Genomic DNA, 16,437 nt, shown 5'->3' on the forward strand with positions numbered 1-16,437 from the left:
TTTACATTTATATAAATTAAATTAACCTAAAGCTACATGCATTCTTCATATTGTGAAGAAAATCTTGCAAAAATAGTCATGCTAGCTGGCCTGTGCAGTTTTGAGTACAAAGGAAGGACTGTAATTTAGAAAATTTATGGAAAATAAAAGATTTTAACGGATAAATTATTTTGGCAAATTTCTCAAACTTGTCAATCAAGATAATATAGAGGGATGTTACTGATACTTAGTTTATCATATAAAATTAATCGATGCATATAAACACCAATGAGTAATATTCATTTACCTCAGGTAAACCTGCATTACCCTCAATAGAAGATCAATCCAAAGCATATGAAAACAATATTCTCACAACAATTTAATAGATCTATTCTTCTCCCTAAGATATAGTTTTACATATTAAAACACTCAGCAACAACAATTTATTTCAGAAACTTTAGTACATTTCCAATATTTGCAAATCAGCTATATATAGAGATATTATTCATTCATCCAAAATTGCAGATCTCCAATTAAAAGTGCTCGGATATCATCGGCACCGGTTGGCTGAGCCGAAGCAATGTAACCTCCAACATCAACCTTGCTTTGCACTTCTAATGTTGTACTGTTTGGCATGGCGATAACCATTTGTTAAGGATTTGTTCCCTCAAGATTCCGTTGCTCGACCTTATGTCCAAATTAAACTTCAAAATCAGCCTCTAAGCCAACAATGAGAAGGACGACTTTAATTTTTATGTTTTCTGCGTCTCTATCGTTGAACAAAGAAAATAACTCGATATAAACGGGACAGACAAACATTATTAAAACAAAAGCAGTTTTAAACAAAAGAGTCTTGAAAGGAAAAAGTTACACACGATAACTAAATAAAAATAGTTATTAATCTTCACAAAGTTACTTGTAGTATCTCGAAAAGTTGTCCACAATACATAATAACTGGACTTGTATATAAGTAGGAAAGGCGTAGAGTTGAGAATAAATTTGTATACTTATACTTTTTAGTTTTGCTTCTATAATGCTCAGAAAGATGGGAAAAAAAGATTGTTCATGATCATGTTGGTGGTCCAATAAATAAAAATATTGGATAAAAGTTAGATATATTACTTTCTTTACCTTTACTTGCCTTCACCAATATTGGTCATTTTGAAGAAAATTGTTATAATAAATAAATTGATGCTAATTATTCCTTTTTATCAATTGACCTTCTGAAAAATATTTATGCGAAATAGAGAAGCTCCTAAAACACTATAAGCTAAAAATAATGGCAACAAGCAATCTAAAAGCATTTTCACTTATTTATGTACTTTGAAAAAAGCAAGTTTTAACCCCGATCATACTAACCGCAAGTTTTTCCTATTCTTTATGTTGCTATAGTTCTAAATACAAAGACTTGATGTTTAATCTTACTTTACCAAAAAAAAAAAAACTTAATGATCCAAGCAAAATCAATAAAGTTACTTTAGAGGTAAATATGCCAAATTACAACACCAAGAAGATACAATCTAGTAATTAAATTTTACATTCACGGCCTATTCAAAATAAAGCAGTAGATAATAATAATGAGAGAAATTTACTTGAGATGCTTCCTAGACCACCTAACATATCTTGGTGAACCTCTTACGGCCACTAATTCATCTTCATTTTTGTACCTCAAAAACCAGCCATGTGCAATCCCGAAAAAAAATCTTCACAGAATGCATGTTTACAACTGCTATGAGGTTTGACTGGTTGGTTTATATAGTGACATCTTATTAGTTTAATATTTTTTTGGATAAAACTGCTTGCCAATTTTCCTTCTAGTTGTTTGAATTTGCAACTTACTTTGAACGTCATAGAGCGACCTCAAAGACTCCACAAATTCAGTATCATATTCATATTCACACACAACTAATACAGAAAACACATGAACGCAAACCTTTTCTTCATATGGATACACACTAAAATTATAAATTTCTTGCACATACACAATTCAATCTAGACCATTGTCTATTCGGTGATTTCATAACCATTTATGCCTCAACCTCTTTCTCACATATTTCCACGGTTGTTCAATTATATCTTTCGACCAAAAAACTTTATTTACTATAGCACTATCAAGCCACTTCATAATTTAGTGATTCAACTCATCTTTCTTTTTTTTTTCCGCATAAAGATTATCAATCACTTATTTAGAATGAAGACATCTTATATTATTTGTTTTCCTCTGCTTGTACAATATTGGTCTCTTTTGAGTTTATGGGATATGAAGTCGAGTCTGAATTTAAAGGATGTTGCCTACCTAAACATAGAGTGTCAGTCATTATTGGGATTGCATGAAATACTTCTTTTTGCCTCGCAATTAAATCAATCAGTTGCATCTTAAGAATTGTTCTATTTCCAACAGCAATCCAACTATTAAAATATTGAGGGTTTAATGTTTAAAGCTTTTATACACGAAAGCTCAAGAGCAATGTTTGAAATCATATTTCACGGATCTTCATGGTAGTACTTGCCAATGTAGTGCATTTAATTTCACGTATAAATACTTGTATTGTATAACGGAAAGCATAGATTCGAAGAAGTTTATGAAATAAAGCTAAAAATCTATTGATTCTAAATTTCTTTTGTCTCTTACCTTGTTTACACGACTTTCACATGAGTCTCTTCTTGCATTCGCAATGTTAGTGTAACATATCGCTCCTGTATTAATTTAAGAAGTTGAACCTGTCAATTCATTATTACCATAAATAGATAAATTAATATACGATAAATATATTAAAAAGTCGAAAGCATACAACAAAGGTAAACTTATATCTCATGTTTTTTCTAGTTAGTATCCAAAAGAGTTCAAATATATTCTTAGAGGTAAAGTTTGGTGAATGATTGAGCCAATTAAGATGCAAGAAAGGAGGACACATAAAGTTTCAAGATCAATAATAATCGGAGTTTAAAAAATAATATATTTCTTGCTCATCAAGTTGATTAGAGAAACAATATCATATGCTTTATTTATATACATAAGTTTAAATTTATGTGCATATTGAAATAGAAAGTCCGAATCCATCATTCATCAAATTTCGAGGTAAGGCAGATGAGACTATAAGTAGCAGTTAATCATTACTTAAATGTATCCCTCTTGTCACACATGTACTAAATCTTGTATATAAATCATATATGCCACAAGTCAAAAATGAAAATGCTAAAAACCAACAAAGTTTGCATAATTTATGTAGCAAATTAAAGAGTCACAGTTAGTCAATGGAATTACCATAGTAGGAATGCTCCAAATCTATCTATAACCACCAATATATGAGTATGTGTACTGAAAAAGTACCTGCTTAGCTGCTACTCAGGATATATGCTGAAGCAAATGCAATGCCTACCTAGTAGCAATTCAAAGGCCATTTTTTCTTTGTCCAGGAGAATTCTCGAGGCCACTAACTTGCGTTTAGCAACTTTCTGATTCAGGTGAGGATCAAATCAACAAATATATGATCACTGAATGGTAAAAAATCCGTTGAGCATTTTATACACGGTAGATAACACATAAAATCGGATGAAGAGCATCATTCAATAAGAAAATACTGAGTACTTTGTAAAAATTTCCCGATCACTTAGCTATATCAATGAAATAATATTTATCAAAACATATGTAACAATAGATATTGCTTTTTCTACAATTAATGCCAGCACACGCAAACGAATAGATTGTGAAGTGATGTTCGAGGAGGAACACCTTGATTCTCTGCTTAACACCTTCCTTCATTCGTATCCTATCATTTTTTATGTTGAATCGTTCAATCATTAAAAAGCTTTGTATTATCATTTAACTCAATTTTTTTTTGGCAAAAAGTCAAAATGGTTTACCAAATTTCGTCCACCAAATTGATTTGGATATACTAAATTTCGCCAATAAATAAAAAAGAAGATAAGTAAATCTGAAAAAAGAGAACAAAGGACCTGTTGTCTATGTGACAAACTTCAGATTTTGTGCCTACAACCACGGATTGGATCGTCTTCTTTAGCAATCTGCCATCAGCGTTGGTGGTTCTTCGATATGGTCATTATTTGTACAAATCGCCTACCATTCGTATCATTGAAAATAGTAGAACAGTCTATGGTTCTTCAATCTGGTCATCATTTGATGAATTAAGATGGGTTTTAAACTTCTCTCAAGAAGAAAAGAGAGAAACTGATCTCTCAGCAGTTTTCGTTGTTATCCTTTTTATGCGCTTAGGTTTTCAACGTCGTGGGATCATGGGAGTTTCTTATCTTTTAATTTAATATAATTAAATAATATAGAATTCAAGTATAGATTTTAAACAAAGAAGTAGGGGGGAAAATGAAAAAAAACACTCGTTTATTATTTTTTGTAATGTAATAGGTGTTTTTTCCTAAATATGCAATTTATAAATATTAATCTTAAATAAAAAACACTCGTTCATTTTTTATTAAATAAATTTGAAACTCCAACAAAGTTGGAGAATTATCCAAAAAATTGACATGTGTCCGTTTAATATTATGTCACTTGCCACCCTAACATTTCTTTGTCTCTCCTATTATATATAAATAGAAGATAGTTTTTGAAAGTCCAACTCGAGCTACCTTCAATAGTTCAAATAAATTGAAGTTTTAGATATTAGTAAAGTCTTATTTTAAAATATTCTACCAATAAATATTTTAAGCTTTACCCGGTAATTGTCTAGCTCCTTAAAATCTAGAAGAAGACCCAAAAAATGATGATGAAATTTCTTGCCAATTGTCGTAGTTGTGTGAATTTATTCCAAAGCTTTCTCAGCGGGTGAGTGAGATCACTGTGTTTGGTAACTTTGCTTCTCAGTAGTTTACTAAATGGACCTCTTAGGCCATCCAATTTTCTGCGACGTCCCGATAAATATTCAACAACATACTTTTACTTTCTGGATATCAGTTTGTTGCTTTCTTTTTTTTAAACCATAATGAGATACTCTCCCTTTTTTTAATTGGTAAAAACTTATCTGTACCGGGGTTTACACATGGCCAATAACCAAAATGACACATGTTGCTATATTTAATTACAACTATTAGTACTTAATCATAGACTCATAGTTAACTGTAATGTGTTTGGCACATGATCTTAAATAATAATTAATATAAAAAATGCTAAATTTCTTGTTATTCTCCATCATGTTCTTAACCTAGCATCAAGTAGATTAAAATTTCTTTGACACTAACCACATCGCAAAGGTCATCACTGGCCATTTTGGACACGGAACTTTTTATCTGCTGACGATATCAAAGTTTTCCCCTGTTGCACTCCCTTTTGCTATTATCTCTTTTTATTGCGCCAACCTCCCTCGGCTCACCCATTTTTGAGACTAGAATTACGGCTTCACATCATAGATGACCACCATTACTTAGTGTAAATTATCTATCTTAAGTTTCGTCAGTATGTATTTAGATGTGTCTGAATATAACTGACAAATGCTTTGACAACTCATGGAAGCATTAAATTAGTGAAGATAGAATGACACAGAACTTCAAAATTAAGAAGACCAGCGGCAAGTAATAAAAAAAACGAGGAATGTTACAGCAAGCTCAATTTTTCTAACGTTATGCTATTATAACTTCACTTCCTTTTCATTTTTTTTTATTTTAAAAAGGCACCTAGCTAGTAGACCTTAGTTTTTCTTCTATACATGGTCAATTTAACTAAAGTGGGTATAAACACTTAACGCAGATACGTTTTTACCATTTTAATTTATAAAATGTAGTTTGACTCGGCATGAAATTTAAGAATTTTTGTTATTTTTGAAACTTGTGGTCTTAAACATATCATATATTTGTGTGGCGATAAGACATTTGAAACTTATGGTCTTAAAATATTTTATAACATTTATGTGACTATAATAACTTATCAGTAACAGTAAAATGCATAAAATAAAAAAAATTTAAAGTTAGATTATTTCTAAATATAAAAATATGTCATTTTTTTTGTACAAACTAATACTAAGAAAAGTGAGTCATATAAATTAGAACCGAGCGAGTACTTTTAATACTTAATATTTTCCATGTTTTGACACTTAGTATCGATAAACATCTTCTTTTAATCGAGAACAAGGACATTCACGGATGTGGAAAGGTAACACTTTCCAAAAATAGTTTTTGCAATTAGAGCCAATACTTGTGTGCTTGTCGATCGAGTGGTCCATATTCCCTGAAAATATAGATAATGAATAGTAAAACATGTCCCATTCATCAGGTAGATGCCTATTTCTATGCCAATTTCTCATTGTGGCTAAAAATATCTGAGTCAAATATGGCATCATTTACCAAAATAGGGATGCTGCTCATGGCCACCTCGAAAAGACCTCCGGCTAACTACTTTTCCTCTTTCAGCCGAGGAAAGCCATCACTTGTATCAGAAGCCTGCCTCTCTACAGCCGCTGCTGCAGGCATGGGCGGAGCCACATGATCAAAAAGGTGGTCACGTCGAAAAGTTATACTATATATATAGGTACAATATTATGTATTAGAGGTATATAATACATATTGAACACCTTTTATTAGAATTTTTTTTCACTTTTTTCAAAATTGAAATCTTTGGAGAAATTCTTGGCTCGCCACTGGCGGCAGGTGGCATGAAACCTGAACCACCACTTAATCAGTATTCTACTATTTCATCTTCAGATCACAATCTCACTAGACGTTCAGGGAATTACGGACCTACCTTGTGGGATTTTGAATATCTTCAGTCCATACACAATGATTATGTGGTAAGTTACGTTTTTTTAGCACTCATTCTTTTACTGTTATTCTTGTTACTAAATACTTAATTGCATAAAGTTTACACGAATATTCGAGCCGATCATTAGTAACTATGCCACATAGGGAGAGAAGTATATGAAGCGGTTTAACGAGCTGAAGAAGGAAATGAAGAACATAATGATAATGGTTGAGGGATCACAAGAAGAATTAGAGAAGTTGGAGCTGATTGATAATTTACAAAGGCTTGGAGTGAGTTATCACTTCAAGGAAGAGATCATGCAAATTTTGAGGAGCATATATCTAAATGCATCCGCAGGAGATTCATTATATGCCACAGCTTTGAAATTTAGACTCTTGAGACAACATGGTTTTCATATCTCTCAAGGTATATACTGTTTTTGGCCAAACTAATTTCCTTTTTCTTTCATGTTCTGGGAGAGCCAGTGTTAACATTACAGGTTCGACAGAACCCAATAACTTTGGTCTTTAAACTTTATATTTGTCTTAAAAAATTCATTAAATATGTATAAAATATAAAACTAGATCCGAACCTTCAAAATTTCATGGATTTGATGAACTCTATTCATGTTAACTTTTATATTTGGTGATTTAACACATAAAACTTGCGACCAATTACCATTACTACAATATAGTTTCATTACACTTTGGAAACCACATCCAAAATTAAGAAAATATTAATAAGGCTCCGTTTGTTTTCTGAAGGTATAAATCTTAATTATTCATGTCTCGGCCCCATTAAGTATATTTACTTGTTTTAATTTGTAACCGCTTAATTGCTCATAGTAGGTCTAGATCGTTTAGATGTGGTAAATAATATTAACATTAGTCAGATGTTATTGACTTAAAGATTTCTGTGAATGTGACTTTTTGCCACTGTGCCCTACCTATCACAATCATTTCCGCCAACCTCCGACGCACAACCATACTGTCAATTATTATCAGTCACCTCTACTATCGTTCTCTACCTTACAACAACCATCGCTAACCACCTTCATTCATATATCTCCACCACCATCTCCACCGCACAACTACTGCCGCTCCCAGCCACACTACCAGCCACCACCGCCACTAAAGCAGCCACCTCCACTGTCGGTTACCACCACCTTCTAACCTCCTTTACCGTCAGCCTCCACTACCAACCACATCTACCATCAGCCTCTCGCTGCCACACACCAATAATAATCACCTCCATATGGATGTCATCACCTCCACCAACCCCAACAACCCCTAGCCACCACCTTATAATTGTCACCATCACTAGACGACCACTATTGTTAGTTGTTACCACCACTAGTTTTTATATCTTCATCAAACAAATAGTTTTACAACACCATGTAGATTAAGCTTTTCTATAATATTTTAATTAATACTCCATCCGTTTCATATTAGACGAGGTACTTTCCTTTTTAAACCGTTTCAAAACAAATGACACATTTTTAAATTTAGAAATAATTTAACTTTAAACTATTTTATTTTACCCATTTACCCATAATGAGATGCTTTTATAGGCACACAAATATCATGGCCCCACAAAACTTTTTACCCCTTAAGCTTTTAAGACCACAAGTTTTAAAAGTCTTATCCTTTTTTCTTAAATTCCGTGCCGAGTCAAACTACCTCATCTAATATGAAACGGAGGGAGTATTATTTTCGTAGTTTTATATTTATTAGTGTTCAAATAATGGTAGTACATTTAAATGATGAGAAAATGATCATTCTTAATTATTCGTTGTTCGGATTTAAGTACAACACCTTAACAATCAAATATGTAGTTAGATTCACACATCTTAATTACAATAAAAACAAATAGGCTTAAGATTTATACGGCCGAGTTGTCTAGATTTACATTGAAGTTGTTTTATAAATGTTGTTTCGGTATTAGTATAGAGTTATATAGTTAAATGGGTGTGCCTATTTGCTAGTATGTTGCCATATATAGTATAAAAGAATAAAGAAATCAATTGTTTTTAGATTTGACCAATATCTTCTCGTGTTTTTAGACCAACTTCTATACACTGATTATTAGGTCAGTTAAAATATAATTATAAGTAACTGTTCATAATAAGTGATATTGATAGTGCAAAAGTTTTATCATACAGGTAAAGAGATTTCAACTTGTAAGCTATCAAATAGAAAAAGACTTTTGGATAATATTTCTCGTGCTGCATTGATTTTTATGTTAAGTGGTGGAAGAGTACATGCCTTGCAAAAAAGTTGCCATTTTCAAGGGATAGAATTGTTGAAGCTTTCGTTTGGACAGTGGGGACAATATTTGAACCTCAATACAGTTACTGCCGAAGAATGCTTACAAAGATCAATGCTGTTGCTGTAGTCATAGATGATATTTATGATGTCTATGGCTCTCTTGATGAGTTGGAACTCTTCACTGATGCTGTTGAAAGGTTAGTTATAACTTCAAGCCTCAAGGAAGCAATTACATCTCTAATTTTTTTGCCTGTAGAATTATCATTGTGTTTTCTCAGTCATTTAATTTACATCCGCTCTAGTATAATGCAACTAAGGATAGTAGATTAATTTTCTCTGAGGCAGAGCTAGAAGTTTAAGTCATTGAACACAAAGTATCACCCCACTACTACGTACTTTGTGACAATGAACGCGCACACGCCTTAGTATAAAGGTACAATCTTATAATTTTAGATTGTCAGTCTCAAATAATGAATAAATGATGAGTATATTACCTTCAAATTTTCAAGAAATGATTATTTGGCTTTTCTGCTTTGAATTCATCGATCACGCACATATCTTCAATTTTGTAGAATATAAATTTATTTAGTAGGATATGTACTTCCCCTTTATTACTTCTGTATATTGCCGTTCTCGTCATCAAACTAATTGTCAAGTGAATATGTCTTCTGACGATAATAATTTTCCAGATCTAATGGAGCTAAAAGCGATTGACTATCTTCCAGGCTATATGAAAGTATGTTACCTTGTACTCTTCAACACTGTCGCTGACATTGCATATAACGTTCTCAAAGAGCAAGGGATCAACGTTATACCCTACCTTAAAAAATCAGTAATTAAGCTTAACTTTGAATTTCTAAATTAATTTATTCATTCTTCTGTTCTCTTCCTCCCCATCACCATTAATATGTTTATTTGGAACAACGTTATTAGTGGGCAGATTATTGCAAAGCTTCCTTTCAAGAAGCAAAGTGGCACTTCAATGGATATAATCCAACTCTGAAAGAATACATGGATATTGCATGGATTTCAATTGGAGCCCCTATGTATTTAGTCCATGCATTCATCTTTGTCACCAACCCAATTACGAAAGAGGCATTGGAATCCTTAAGCAAATATCCTGACATAATTCGTCACTGTTCTATAATTATTCGTCTTGCCGATGATTTAGGGACATCATCATTATGTTTCTCAACCTTATCTTTGATTATTTCTGAACGTACGTAATTTAAGTTTGTAATCAAATGTTTTTCTTTGGTGTACATAGACGACTTTCACTTTCACTCACCATTTTTTACTTATTAATTATTTTTGCTATAGAAAGTTGTAATTGAGCTGATTGTATAAAAGATTATTATAGTTTTAAATTAATGAAATTTTTTTCCTCTTACTTCAGGATGAAATGAATAGAGGTGATGTTCCCAAGTCAATTCAATGTTACATGAACGAAAATGATGTTTCGGAAGAAGAGGCAAGAGAACACATACAATATTTGATAAAGGAGACATGGGAAATGATGAAACACTGGTCTACATGAAAACTCGTTATTTTCTGAAACATTGATTGGATGTGCAGTAAATGTTACAAGAACTGCACAGTGCATATACCAACATGGAGATGGACATGGAATTCAAAATTCTGAGATTAAAAGTCGCATTTCCGAATTACTTTTCGAGCCCACCAAAATCTCAATTCCATGAAGGCCTCCAACCTTAGTAATTTTTGGTGCTTATAAGTTCTTCTTATTATAATGTTTGGATTTTACATATATATGCTTTAATGTATTTAACATGATTTAATAATGTGACACGTCCTCTCTAGAGAAATTTCAATTTGTTAAGAAAATTTAAGCATTAACATGACTTTAATCTTAACCTCAGTTTAATAATTAGGCTGAGTGCATATGCGGCCCTTGAACTTGTTTGAGTTTTTATTTAGACACTTGTACTTATTGAACACATGAACTTAAGCCTAAGTATATTTATTAGGCACATGCTGGTGATATGGCAAAGAGTGTGCGCTACACTAATTATAAGCACGTGAGGGTACTCTCTCTCTTTTTTATAATAAAAAAACCGGAATAAGATTGCCACTTTAAATCGGAACCTTGCCGGAAAGAAATCGTGAGGCCTTCTTCTTCTTGGCTTTTTTAACCAAAGACAAATTTATTCTCATTCCAACTTCCATTAGACTTCTATTGAGATTTGGTGATCACCAACAAACTACATCGGTAGACAAACCAGTAAAAGCAAAAGTAAACAAATAAGAACTCACCCCAACGCACGCATAAACAATGCAACAATGAGTGATGTTATCCAATAAAAGTAATGCAACAGGCAAGCATGCGCCATCGCCAAGTAAAAAGGAAATTCGACTACGCTTGAATTCCAAATGGGTTACAATTCGACTTCACTAGAATTAACTCCCTTACGGCCATTGGCCATCGCCAAATGGGTTATAATTCGGCCATCAGCCCTCGCTGAATGGGTTACAATTTGACTTTGCTCGAATTAACATCCTTACGGCCATAATTGGCCATCGCCAAATGGGTTATAGTTCGACCTCACATGAATTAACACCCTTACAGCCATCGGCCCTCGCCGAATGGGTTACAATTCGACCTTGCTCGAACTAACACCCTTACGGCCATCGGCCATTACCAAATGGGTTATAATCCGACCTCGCACGAATTAATACCCTTACAGCCATCGGCAATCGCCAAATGGGTCATATTCGACCTCGCTCGACTTAACATCGTTACGGCCATCTCCAGACGAAAGTAAAATTCGACCTCGCTCGAATATATAAGTCAAAACTGATTTCGCCCAAAATGGCAAATCAGAAGTTGACCTCGCTCGACTTAACATCCTTACGGCCATTGCTCGGTGAAAGCAAAATTCGATCTCGTTCGAATATATAAGTCAAAACTGATTTCGCCCAAAATGGCAAATCACAAGTCGACCTCACTTGAATTTGCAGATCAATAGCGACTTCATTCGAACTCACAAAACAAGATTCGAGTTCACTCGGATCAAGCGAACCAAATTCGAGTGAAACTCATTGCCCCACCTATCGACTACTTCTCCAGGCCGAACGATGAAGGGGATAGGTAGAGTAGAACTTCTCCAATGTATGAATGAAACAAGCAGAAACATGTAGTATTCTCCATCAAATGAAATAAACGAAGCAACATCTTCGCACAACCCTACCAAGTCATTTTATACTTTACATTCGACCTCGTTCGAATTACTTTACATTCGACCTCGCTAGAATTATTTTATATTTGACCTCGCTTGAATTATTTTACATTCGACCTCGATCGAATTATTTTACATTCGACCTAACTCGAATTACTTTACATTCGACCTCGCTCGAATTACTCCACATTCGACCTCGTTCGAATTACTTTACATTCGACCTCGCTCAAATTACTTTACATTCGACCTAGCTCAAATTACTTTACATTCGACCTCGCTCGAATTAATTTACATTCGACCTTGCTCGAATTACTTCACATTCAATCTTGCTCGAATCGCTCCAAGCTTGACCTCATTCCAACCCCGAGTAAAAATCAGGGACTCAATGCGGGGAAGTCTAAAGATCTTTTTCAAAAAAGGGGGGGGGGGGAGGAGGGAGAAAGAAGGTCAAAAGGTCCATAACCCAAGGCAAAGCGACTATTTTATTCATAAAATGTACATAAGCAACATCTGCGCCTTACAAAGGCCAAAAGCGGGCCCCGAAGAAAAAGATGAAAACAAACAAGAAAAAAAAACTAAGTACAAAAGCTGTAAGAAATCTTTTTCACTCGGCATCATCTCCACCACCATTCTCCCCAGTGTCGTCGTTGGAAGGAAGTCCATCTTCCATATCAACATCCTCATCAGCCTCCGGTGTCGCAGGGTCGTAGCCGCAGGCAAGACGAGCCTCGCGTGCCTTCACTCGAGAATCTTCGAAAGCGGCTTCAGGAACACTCCCCGCTTCCCACAAACCCTTGTATATATCTCGTTGGGCCTCAACATGGACCCATATCTCGTACAAGTGGCAGAGAACAGTAGCAGATGAAGACTCTTGAGGGATAGCCTGGGCCAACAGTTGGCCTTCTCGGCCTCAAGAGACACGACCCGGTCTCCTAGCTTTGAAGCTTCCCAATAAATTTCACCAATGCGCTCCTCGAGCCGCAACTCCATCAGTGTGGACGTTTCCCTCTCAGATTCCTGCTCAGACCTGAGGACGTGGATAGTGTCTTCTAGCATCCCCGCCCTCGCTATAGCCGACACCTGAGCCCCCTCGGCTCCTTCCAACTCGGTCACCTTCTTTTCTAGTTCGGCCACCTTCTCCGTCCATTCTGCACTCAAATCGATGACCCTGGTGGCGTTTTGTTAAAGCTCGCCTTGCAAAGACAGTACCTTCACCTGAAGGTCTTCACACTCCACCACAACCCTTTTTCCCACTTCGAGCTCCTCATCTTTGGCATGGAGTAACTCCTCGAGCTCGCTGCATCAGTGGATAGACCACATCAGTTCCTCGTCCCTTTTCTCCAATTCTTCCCTAACGGACTGAGTGTTACCACCCGCCCTAAGCTGCGCATGCATTTCACGGCACTTGTCACGGTACCAGCGATACTTTACGGCCATTTTCAAAAAGACTTTGACGCTAATCTCAGCCCTGCGAGCACTCTCAGTCTCCAGCATTTAAGTCTGCAAACAAGGAGCAGAAAAAAAAAAGAGGGGAGACATCAACGGAGGCAAAATAGCACAAAATAATGAAAATGGCAAAAAGAAACTCACCCTCAAGGCCATCCCGGCCACAACTTGTGACAAAGCAGAGTCATTGATCTCCCGAAGAGACTCACTTTCGGCGGAAGAACATAGAAGGCCGAATTGAGGTACCAACTCCACTGTGTCCTCCAAAAAATTAAAATCAGATGGAATCTCGAGCACACGAGAAGGACCTTCCGCCCTTACATTGACCCTAGTAAAGCCTTCCTCGAACATCCTCATATCCTCAGGGTCGATGTCGGAATCCGACTCATAATCATCTATCACCAAGGCATTCCCCATCTCATTTGCCGAAAAAGGGGAGCGGGTCTCTCGGGATGATGATGGGCCGCTCGAAACAGTCGCGGCAGACCCCAAATTCTGTCCCCCCGCCACGATGGTCTCCTCTGCAACCGGAATAGGCATCGCCTCCACACCCCGACCAGCGTCACCGCCAGCTCCAGATACTGCCAAAGTAGGGTCGCCCCTCGAGGGCGTCTTAACCAAAGATGCCCCCTCTGACAACCTTCGCCTTTTTTACGGTGCCTCCTCGTTACTATTGCAAGAAGGCTCGCCCGTTGAACGGACGACAAGAACCAGAGTATCTGACCGGGGGAGCAACCTCCAAACGAACATGCTCGGTCGTCGACATGGTCTACCGTGAAACCACATATTGGGTGCTCTCATACACATGTGCCCTTCGAATGGGTCGGGACAGAGGAAGCCGACTGGCGAAAAGAGAGCGCAAGCGCCCTTGTCCTTCTCACCCCTCTCCGACCTACCAATGAGGAGATTTAATCAAGCAGTAATAAGGTAAAAGAAAATACGGAGCAAATAACAAAGTAACGGGCCACAACAAGCCAACTCACCAGCAAGAGGCTCGCGCCCCGAACTTCTCGTGGAAAGGCACCCATTCACGAATCCCCATTGTCTGGGGAAGAATCGTCCTCACTCGCTCGCGAATATCAGCAACTGGTGGAGGAGGTACTCTCTTGGCTACAAGAACATAAACAAACCCTCAGCAAGGTCATTAAAGGGAGACGACCGATGACCATCTTAAGAGAAATTGCATAAAGTAAAAAGAAAACCTACGATCAAAATTCCATGTCTCAGGAAACCTCACCGGGTTCGACACGATGTGCTCTGTTCGGATGTAGAAGAAGATCTCCCAAAAGCGGAGATTTGCCTTGTCGTCCATTTTCACCACCAAACTCTTGGTTCCTCGGTGACGCATGTCAATCATGATACCCCGAAGAAAATAGGGGGCGAAGAGGTGAAGCATGTCCCCTAGAGAGATTCCTCGGCCGACCAGCTCCGCATACTTGATAAGCATAAGGAAAAGCTTGTACGCGTACGGAGAGAGTTGAGCCGGGCACACCTCATAGAAGCAGTAGAAATCCACTACCAAGGAAAGGAGGGGAAGTGTATACTCGATGATAAAGGGATACACATAAAACACGCAATAGCCTGGGCATTGTAAATGCACTATGTCCCGATCCACCGACACCATTTCAATATAATCAGGAATCCCCCGTTTGGCTTTGAATGCCGTGAGCACTGCATCACCCATCGTAGAAGGAACGGGCTTCGGCTTGTCTCCGGTAGGGATATTAAAGTTATTCCTCGCCTTACCCAGGTGGGGGACCACCTCATCCATTGTCGGAAAGCCCACATCCTCCACTATCTCCACCCCCTCTTCGATTAGAGGTACATCAGTTTCCGCCATCGGAGCACCGACAGCTCTATCGGAGTTAGAAAAAGCACTATTCATTTTCTCTTTGAACAAAAGAAATGAGAATGATAAGGGGAAAAAGGTGATGGCCACAGCAAATCCTAACAAAAATAGAAATTTAGGAAACTGGAGAAAAAGAGTTGCAAACTTCTCTCTTGAACGATTAAGAAGCGTAACATTCAAATGAGGGATTCTCCCCTATTTATATGGACATAAATGCCCTAAAAGGAAAAACCAAGCACCGCCAGTCAGAAAACTAAAAAGGCACGGGAAACGATGCAAAGCATAGGAAACGTGTGCCATAATGATGCATGAGAAACATTAATGACATTCCGAACTGATGTAACGGTTTGACGCAATTCTCGAAACTTCACGTCGCTTCCTCTCTATGAGGTGCTCGTCTCTCGCACAAAGCATTGAGATCTCTCCTTCTCAAGTCAACAGAGTACGCCAATCGAGCTCGCCAAGAAGCGACCTCAATAGGCGGAGGGACTAACTGTATGGGTCAAAATCTGACCACGCGTGGATCAGCCTTAAAAGGAATGGCGAGGGGTCAACTAAGCCATGGTTGTATTCATAAGACGTCATAACAATGAGCATCTCGGCAGCGATCGAGATCGAACTATCTCAAAGCTTATACAGTGAGGCATATGTCGTTACATCTAAGGGGAACGACCCAACGTACAATGAACAGACTAAGGCCCTCTAGCTAAGAACCGTTGGATAAAAGGGAATAATTACTACTCCCTGTGTTCCAATTTATGTGAACTTGTTTGACTTGGCGCGAAGTTTAAGAAAAAATAAATATTTTTGGAATTTGTGGTCCTAAACAAGTCAGAAAGGGGTCCAGAGTATTTGTGTGGTTATAAAAGCTTTTCACTAAGCGTAGAATTGGGAGTTTAAGCTAAATTGTTTCCAAATTTAGAAAGAGATCATTCTTTTTGGAACAGAACAAAAAGGAAATAGGTTGACATAAACTAGAACGGATGGAGTATATAA

General features: G+C 36.9%; 1 long non-coding RNA gene and 1 pseudogene across 3 annotated transcripts; one reads left to right on the forward strand and one right to left on the reverse strand.

Moving 5' to 3' along the window:
• Positions 1 to 397: 397 nt before the first annotated feature.
• Positions 398 to 4,205, reverse strand: LOC107785944 (uncharacterized). Of its 3 annotated transcripts, XR_001648016.2 has the most exons (3): positions 3,937 to 4,205; positions 2,612 to 3,435; positions 398 to 666 (listed from the first exon to the last, which is right to left on the reverse strand). It is a non-coding gene; the product is annotated as an uncharacterized LOC107785944 (long non-coding RNA). The 3 variants fall into 3 exon arrangements; XR_001648015.2 differs by having other exon boundaries at positions 2,612 to 4,205; XR_012693456.1 differs by having other exon boundaries at positions 398 to 698; positions 2,612 to 4,205.
• Positions 4,206 to 6,274: 2,069 nt separating this feature from the next.
• LOC107785943 (1,8-cineol synthase, chloroplastic-like) lies at positions 6,275 to 10,652 on the forward strand (annotated as a pseudogene).
• The last annotated feature ends 5,785 nt before the right edge of the window (positions 10,653 to 16,437 follow it).

This window comes from Nicotiana tabacum, chromosome 7 (assembly GCF_000715075.1).
Source record: "Nicotiana tabacum cultivar K326 chromosome 7, ASM71507v2, whole genome shotgun sequence".
NCBI classification, from domain to species: domain Eukaryota; kingdom Viridiplantae; phylum Streptophyta; class Magnoliopsida; order Solanales; family Solanaceae; genus Nicotiana; species Nicotiana tabacum.